Source organism: Bos taurus, chromosome 1 (genome assembly GCF_002263795.3).
Source record: "Bos taurus isolate L1 Dominette 01449 registration number 42190680 breed Hereford chromosome 1, ARS-UCD2.0, whole genome shotgun sequence".
NCBI lineage: Eukaryota > Metazoa > Chordata > Mammalia > Artiodactyla > Bovidae > Bos > Bos taurus.
In genome coordinates this window covers 130,507,238-130,515,095 of record NC_037328.1, presented here as the reverse complement: position 1 = coordinate 130,515,095, position 7,858 = coordinate 130,507,238, and positions in this window count along the sequence as shown.

The window sequence follows — 7,858 nt, the reverse complement described above, 5'->3', positions numbered from 1 at the left end:
TATCTATTTTCTAAACTTCTAAACTGACTCTCAAATTCTCTCCTGGGTATAGAACTATCAGGTGGCTCCCCGCAACAAGGAGTATACCACATATGAGTGGCATTTAGTGATGAGTTGAAGATTCTTTGACTTACAAGTCTTTCACACTTAGAATCCTTTATTACACTAATACATTTGGTCTGCACTTCCCCATGAGAATTTGAACACCTGGAGACATGGATCATACCTTACTAAACTTTTTCCAGAACCTAGCTTAGTCCCTGGAACATAGTAGGTGCTCAATACAGTGCTGAATTATCTTGTTAAATTTGAGTCAGATTTATTCAGCAGCATTCTCTTTCAGTAGCCATTTTCCAGTATGAAAAACAATTAGCAAACAGCTCAGGCAAATATATTAATAACAAATGTTCAAGAATCCATAGAGAGCAACAATAGTTGCATGAATTGAGCCCTTAAAATGTTTCAGGCTCTGGGCTAAGCATACTCATTTTTCAACCTGTTGACTCTTCACAACTTTAATGTAAGTACTGTTATTATGTTTACAAATGACCAAATTCAAAAGTAGAAGTTTAGGAAAATGACTTGCTAAAGTCACACTGCTATGTTATAGTATATGGCAGATCCAGGATCTGAAACCAGCATTCAGGCTCCATTAACCACTTCATTAACCAGTTGACTATATCACTTCTCACAACGGGCATCTACTCTACCATGAGATTGGTGTATGTGCTTATTCCAATTTGCAATTATTTCATCTGTCTGTTTATTAGTTACCTATTGATGCATAACAAATTACCCCTATTCATAGCAGCTTAAAACAAACATTTATCTCAAAGTTTCTGTGGGTCAGGAATAAAGGAATAGCTTAACTGGAAGGTCTAGACAGAGTCTTTGATGAGATGAAGGTGCAGTCAACACATTGGCCAGGAATAGTCATCTCAAGGTTCAAGTGGACTAAAGGATCCTTTTCCGAACTCACTTGTGTGGTTGTCGGCTGGCCTCAGTTTGATAATTGTTAAGTGGGCCTCTCCACAGGCTGCCTGAGTGTCCATGTATATGACGGCTTCCCACAGAGGAAGTGATGAAGAGAATGAGTGAGCACCTAAGACAGAAGTTGATGTCTTTTTCATAACCTGATCTTGGATGTGCCATAGTGTCACTACTGCTGTATGCTGATGATTGCACAAACCAAACTTGCTGAAACGAGGGTGAGCATGATACAAGGATGTGAACATTAAGGAGTAAGGGTCTTTGGGAGACATCTTGGAGGAAATCCCTCAGTCCGTTTGCTCATTTTTGCAACTGCCTTCTCCTCTAGAACATAAACTTCATGAGTGAGGAAAAGCCATCAGTGCTTCTCATTGCTATAGCCCCTCAGATGGTGACCTGCCATATAACAGACTGTCAATAAATACTGAATAAATGTAATGATGATGGTGACATTGTTATCAAATTAAGTTGTATGGACCGTACTCAGCCCTAGCCTGGCCTGCGCTCTCTGCCTCGCCAGAGAGGGTTCTTTTTCCCTTTGAGTCTGAATGAATAAGAAAACCAAAGCTGAGATGGACATAGCACAAGCTTTATTCAGTGGCCAAAGAATAGAGAAGTGGGAACTAAGTTCACAGGTGAACTTCTTGCCTACCTGGTAAGAGAGATTTAATTTTAAAGAATAAAGACAAAGGGAGGAGGGGTGAGGCTACTGATGGGGAGGCCCGTGCACTAGTCTACCAGGGAAGGGGCAGGGCTTTTTCCAAGGGAGTGGGGTGCCACTCCGTTTTTATCGTTTTAGGTCCTTACTGTCTGGTCATGGCAGCTGATAGGTGTATCATTTAATATGCTAACTACATGTGGTTAAATCAAAGTATAATGAGACTCAGGGTCTGTTGTAGGTCAGATTCATCACCATCTTGGTCCCAGCTGGTTCCATCTGGCTTTAAGATTTTTTTTTTAATGTGTACCATTTTTTAAACCTTTATTGAATTTGTTACAATACTGCTTGTTTTATGCTTTGGTTTTTTGGTCACAAGGCATGTGGGATCTTCGGTCCACAGCCAGGGATTGAACTGGTTCCCCCTGCATTGCAAGCAAAGGTTTAATCACTGGACACCAAGGAAGTCCCTATCTAATTTTTTCGTTTATAGATTCCTTTCTTATCTCTGAACATTTTAACTTGAAGATTTAGGTTAACTCCTGCTAAAGGCAAGGGATGGAGGGTTGAACAAAGACCTAGAGCAGCTCTGGCAACAATGTGAATGCCAAAGTATGAGCTTCCTATAATCCCGTCTTACTCTCACACAAATTCCCAGTTGGCACTTATAGTACCATGTACATAATTTTTAAAAGCAGAACTATATCATGGCCAAGAGTATTTATGCATGTATACTTTGTATTATATACACTGTGGACAGTGACTGAAATCACGAGATTAAAAGATGCTTGCTCCTTGGAAGGCAAGCTATGCCAAGCCCAGACTGTGTATTAAAAAGCAAAGACATCACTTTGCCGACAAACGTCCCTATAGTCACAGCTATGGTTTTTCCAGTAATCATGTACAATGTGAGAGTTGGGCCATAAAGAAGGCTGAGTGCCGAAGAATTGATGCTTTTGAATTGTGGTGCTGGAGGAGACTCTTGAGAGTTCTTTGGACTGCAAGGAGACCAAACCAATCAATCCTAAAGGAAATCAACACTGAATATTGATTGGAAGGTCTGATGCTGAAGCTTCAATATTTTGGTCACCTGATATGAAGAACCAATTTATTGGAAAAGACCCTGATGCTGGGAAAGACTGAAAGCAAAGGGAGAAGCGGGCAGGAGAGGATGAGATGGTTAGATAGCATCACTGTTTCAATGGACATGAATTTGACCAAACTCTGGGAGATAGTGGAGGACAGAGTGATAGAAATAAAATAGGACAGTTACACAGTTAGTTGTAGAAGTTCCAATAGGGGACTACAGATAGAGAAGGAAACCTAATAAACTTCGGGAGGCTACTGTAAGTTAATGATCACTCAAGAAAGCTACTGGAACACTGTTCAACAAAGCAGGCTTGTTCATTGTTGTTCAGTCACAAAGTTCTGTCTGACTCTTTGTCACCCCATGGACTGCAACAGGCAGTCCTTCCTGCTTCCCTGTCCTTCACTATCTCCATGAGTTTGCTCAAACTCATGCCCATTGAGTTGGTGATGACATCCAACCATCTCATCCTCTGTCATCCCCTTCTCTTGCCCTCAATTCTTCCTAATATCAGGGTCTTCTCCACTGAGTCAGCTCTTTGCATCAGACGGCCAAAATACTGGAGCTTCAGCTTTAGCAACAGTCCCTCCAATGAATATGCAGGATTGATTTCCTTTAAGATTAACTGGTTTCATCTCCTTGCAGTCTAAGGAACTCTCAAGAGTCTTCTCCAGCACCACAATTTGAAGCATCAATTCTTTGGTGCTCAGCCTTGTTTATGGTCCAAATCTCACATCCATCCATGACTACTGGAAAAGCCATACCTTTGACTATATGGACCTTTGTAAGCAAAGTGACGCCTCTGCTTTTTAATACACTGTTTAAGGTTTGTCATAGCTTTCCTTCCAAGGAGCAAGCGTCTTTTAATTTCATGGCTACAGTCACCTTCCGCAGTGATTTTGGAAAACGAGTAAATAAAATTGGCTATTGTTTTCACTTTCCCCCCATATATTTGCCATGAAGTGATTGGACTGGATGCCATGATCTTAGTTTTATGAATGTTGAGTTTCAAGGCAGCTTCTTCACTCTCCTCTTTCTCGCTTATCAAGAGGTTCTTTAGTTCCTCTTTGCTTTCTGCCATTAGAGTGCTATATCTGCATATCTGAGATGGTTGTTATTTCTCCTGGCAATCTTGATTCCAGCTTGTGATTCATCCAGCCCTGCATTTCACATGATGTATTCTGCATGTAAGTTAAATAATCAGGGTGACAATATACAGCCTTGAAGTACTCCTTTCCTGCTTTTGAACCAGTCCACTGTTCCATGTCCAGTTCTAACCATTGCTTCTTGACCTGCATACAGGTTTCTCAGGAGGCGGGTAAGGTGGTCTGCTATTCCCATTGCTTCTAAGAATTTTCCAGTTTGCTGTGATCCACACGGTCAAAGGTTTAGAGTAGTTAATGAAGCAGATATTTTTCTGAAATTCCCTTTCTTTTTCTATGATCCAATAGATGTTGGCAATTTGACTCACTTAAATATAAAACTACTTCAGTATTCTTGCCTTGAGAACTTCAAGAACAGTATGAAAAGGCAAAAAGATAGTACATTGAAAGATGAACTCCCCAGGTTGGTAGGTGCCCAATATGCTACTGGAGATAAGTGGAGAAATAACTCCAGAAAGAATGAAGAGACAGAGCCAAAGCAAAAACAACACCCAGTTGTGGATGTGACTGGTGATAGAAGCAAAGTCCAATGCTGTAGAGAGCAATATTGCATAGGAACCTGGACTGTCAGGTCCATGAATCAAGGCAAATAGGAACTGGTCAAACAAGAGATGGCAAGAATGAACACTGACATTTTAGGAATCAGCGAACTGAAATGGACTGGAATGGGTGAATTTAACTCAGATGACAGTTATATCTCCTACTGTGGGCAGGAATCTCTTAGAAGAAATGGAGTAGCCATCATGGTCAACAAAAGAGCCCATAAAGCAGTACTTGGAGGCAATCTCAAAAACAACAGAATGATCTCTGTTCATTTCCAAGGCAAACCATTTAACATCACAGTAATCCAAGTCTATGCCCTGACCAGTAATGCTGAAGAAGCTGAAGTTGAATGGTTCTATGAAGACCTACAAGACCTTCTAGAACTAACACACAAAAAAGATGTAATTTTCATTATAGGGGATTGGAATGGAAAAGTAGGAAGTCAAGAAACACCTGGAGTAACAGGCAAATTTGGCCTTGGAGTACAGAATGAAGCAGGGCAAAGGCTAACAGAGTTTTGCTTTATTGACTATGCCAAAGCCTTTGACTTTGTGGATCACAACAAACTGTGGAAAATTCTGAAAGAGATGGGAATACCAGACCACCTAACCTGCCTCTTGAGAAACCTGTATGCAGGTCAGGAAGCAAAAGTTAGAAATGGACATGCAACAACAGACTCATTCCAAATAGGAAAAGGAGTCCGTCAAGGTTGTATATTGTCACCCTGCTTGTTTAACTTATATGCAGAGTACATCATGAGAAACTGTGGACGGGATGAAGCACAAGCTGGAATCAAGATTGTCGAGAGAAATATCAATAGCCTCAGATATGCAGATGACACCACCCTTATGGCAGAAAATAAAGAAGAACTAAAGAACCTCATGATGAAAGTGAAAGACAAGAGTGAAAAAATTGGCTTAAAGCTCAACATTCAGAAAACAAAGATTATGGTATCTGGTCCCATCACTTCATGGCAAATAGATGTGAAAACAGTGACAGACTTTATTTTGGGGGGCTCCAAAATCAGTGCAGATGCTGACTGCAGCCATCAAATTAAAAGAGGCTTGCTCCTTGGAAGAAAAGTTATGACCAACCTAGACAGCATACTAAAGACCAGAGACATTACTTTGCCAACAAAGGTCCAGCTAGTCAAAGGTATGGTTTTTCCAGTAGTCATGTATGGATGTGAGAGTTTGACTATAAAGAAAGCTGAGTGCTGAAGAACTGATGCTTTTGAACAGTGGTGTTAGAGAAGATTCTTGAGAGTCCCTTGGAGGGCAAGGAGATCCAACAAGTCCATCCTAAAGGAAATCAGTCCTGAATATTCATTGGAAGGACTGATGCTGAAGCTGAAACTCCAAAACTTTGGCCACCTGATGAGAGGAAGTGACTCATTTGAAAAGACCCTGAGGTTAGGAAAGATCCAAGGCAGGAGGAGAAGGGGACGACAGAGGATGAGATGGTTGGATGGCATCAAAACTCAAAGGATATGAGTTTGAGTGAACTCTGGGAGTTAGCAATGGACAGGGAGGCCAGGTGTGCTGCAGTCCATGGGGTTGTAAAGATTCGGCATGACTGAGCCACTGAACTGAACTATAAAACCATAGGCCTCCCTGTCCATCACCAACTCCCAGAGTTCACTCAAACTCACGTCCATCAAGTCAGTGATGCCATCCAGCCATCTCATCCTCTGTCATCCCCTTCTCCTCTTGCCCCCAATCCCTCCCAGCATCAGAGTCTTTTCCAATGAGTCAACTCTTTGCATGAGGTGGCCAAAGTACTGGAGTTTCAGCTTTAGCATCATTTTTTCCAAAGAACACCCAGGACTTATCTCCTTCAGAATGGACTGGTTGGATCTCCTTGCAGTCCAAGGGACTCTCAAGAGTCTTCTCCAACATCACACTTCAAAAGCATCAATTCTTCAGTGCTCAGCTTTCTTCACAGTCCAACTCTCACATCCATACATGACTACTGGAAAAACCATAGCCTTGACTAGATGGACCTTTGTTGGCAAAGTAATGTCTCTGCTTTTGATTATGCTATCTAGGTTGGTCATAACTTTCCTTCCAAGGAGTAAGCGTCTTTTAATTTCATGGCTGCAATCACCATCTGCAGTGATTTGGGAGCCCCCCCAAAATAAAGTCTGACACTGTTTCCACTGTTTCCCCATCTATTTCCCATGAAATGATGGGACCAGACGCTATGATCTTCATTTTCTGAATGTTGAGCTTTAAGCCAACTTCTTCACTCTCCTCTTTTACTTTCTCAAGAGGCTTTTTAGTTCCTCTTCACTTTCTGCCATAAGGGTGGTGTCCTCTGCATATCTGAGGTTATTGATATTTCTCCCGGTAATCTTGATTCCAGCTTGTGCTTCTTCCAGCCCAGCAGAATGCAGATTTATGTCTTAACCAATTGAAACACAAGCCTTGGAATGCTCCTTAGACACATTAAAGGTGCCGTCCTTTGGTTCTTTGGTCTAAGTAAGGGTGAATCTACAAACCCCACTCTCCAGATGACTCAGACCAAAATCTATTTTCACCTAAAACTGTCACATGTTTCTGGTTTGAAGTTTATAAATTCATCTTGGTCTGATCCTTCTCCACTTTCCGTGTTTTGTGTCGGTGGAGCCAGAGGCTCTTTGTGCTGAAGGAGAGAGGCCCAAGCAGAGGCAGCCTGGCTGGAGCAGGAGACTGGTTACTGGACTGGTGCTGACACACAATCCGCTGAGTCCAGAATCCTGGGCTCTGGGCTCATTTGAACGTCTCTGTGCAGCTTCCATTCACACATAGCCGATAGTCATGCTGGACCAATACTGGAAGGGCACGTGGAAAGTTTTAAACCTGTAGGTTTAAAGTGATGTAACATTTCCCTTTAATTTTGATGTCCATTCTTGCTGTTTAAGAAGTAATTTCAGAAAATCCATCAATTCATTAACAATTCCCTTTTCCAAAGGAGGCCCAATGAAAACATGGACTATTGTGAATGAAAGCAGTTTTAGGTACTCTCTTAAATCAGTGATGTCTGTGGGTGGGCTGGTGAGAAGTAGTTTGAGGGGCTAGAGCAAGAAACATCCAGAAACAAGAAAACAATCTGAGAGTGGAAATAGAGTCAAAAGCAGGATCACCAGGCGAGTATGTTTCACACTCAGGTCAATACCTTTCACGGTGTTTTGTTCACACTTTCTTTTCATAACAGTCCTCTTTGATAACATGTGGCCATGCCTACCTCCAGTGTGCTGGGCCCAGGGAATAAGTAGGTAGAAAATACAGCCTAAACTGGTATGTTCCTTAACCCCAGATATCTTAGAAACTATACCCAAGAAGGAAACATCAGCACAGAATAAGCCAGTGGTGGAATCAGACTGCCTCACCTATTCAGGGGACAGACTTGAATGCACTTCATGAGTGGGCTGAACCC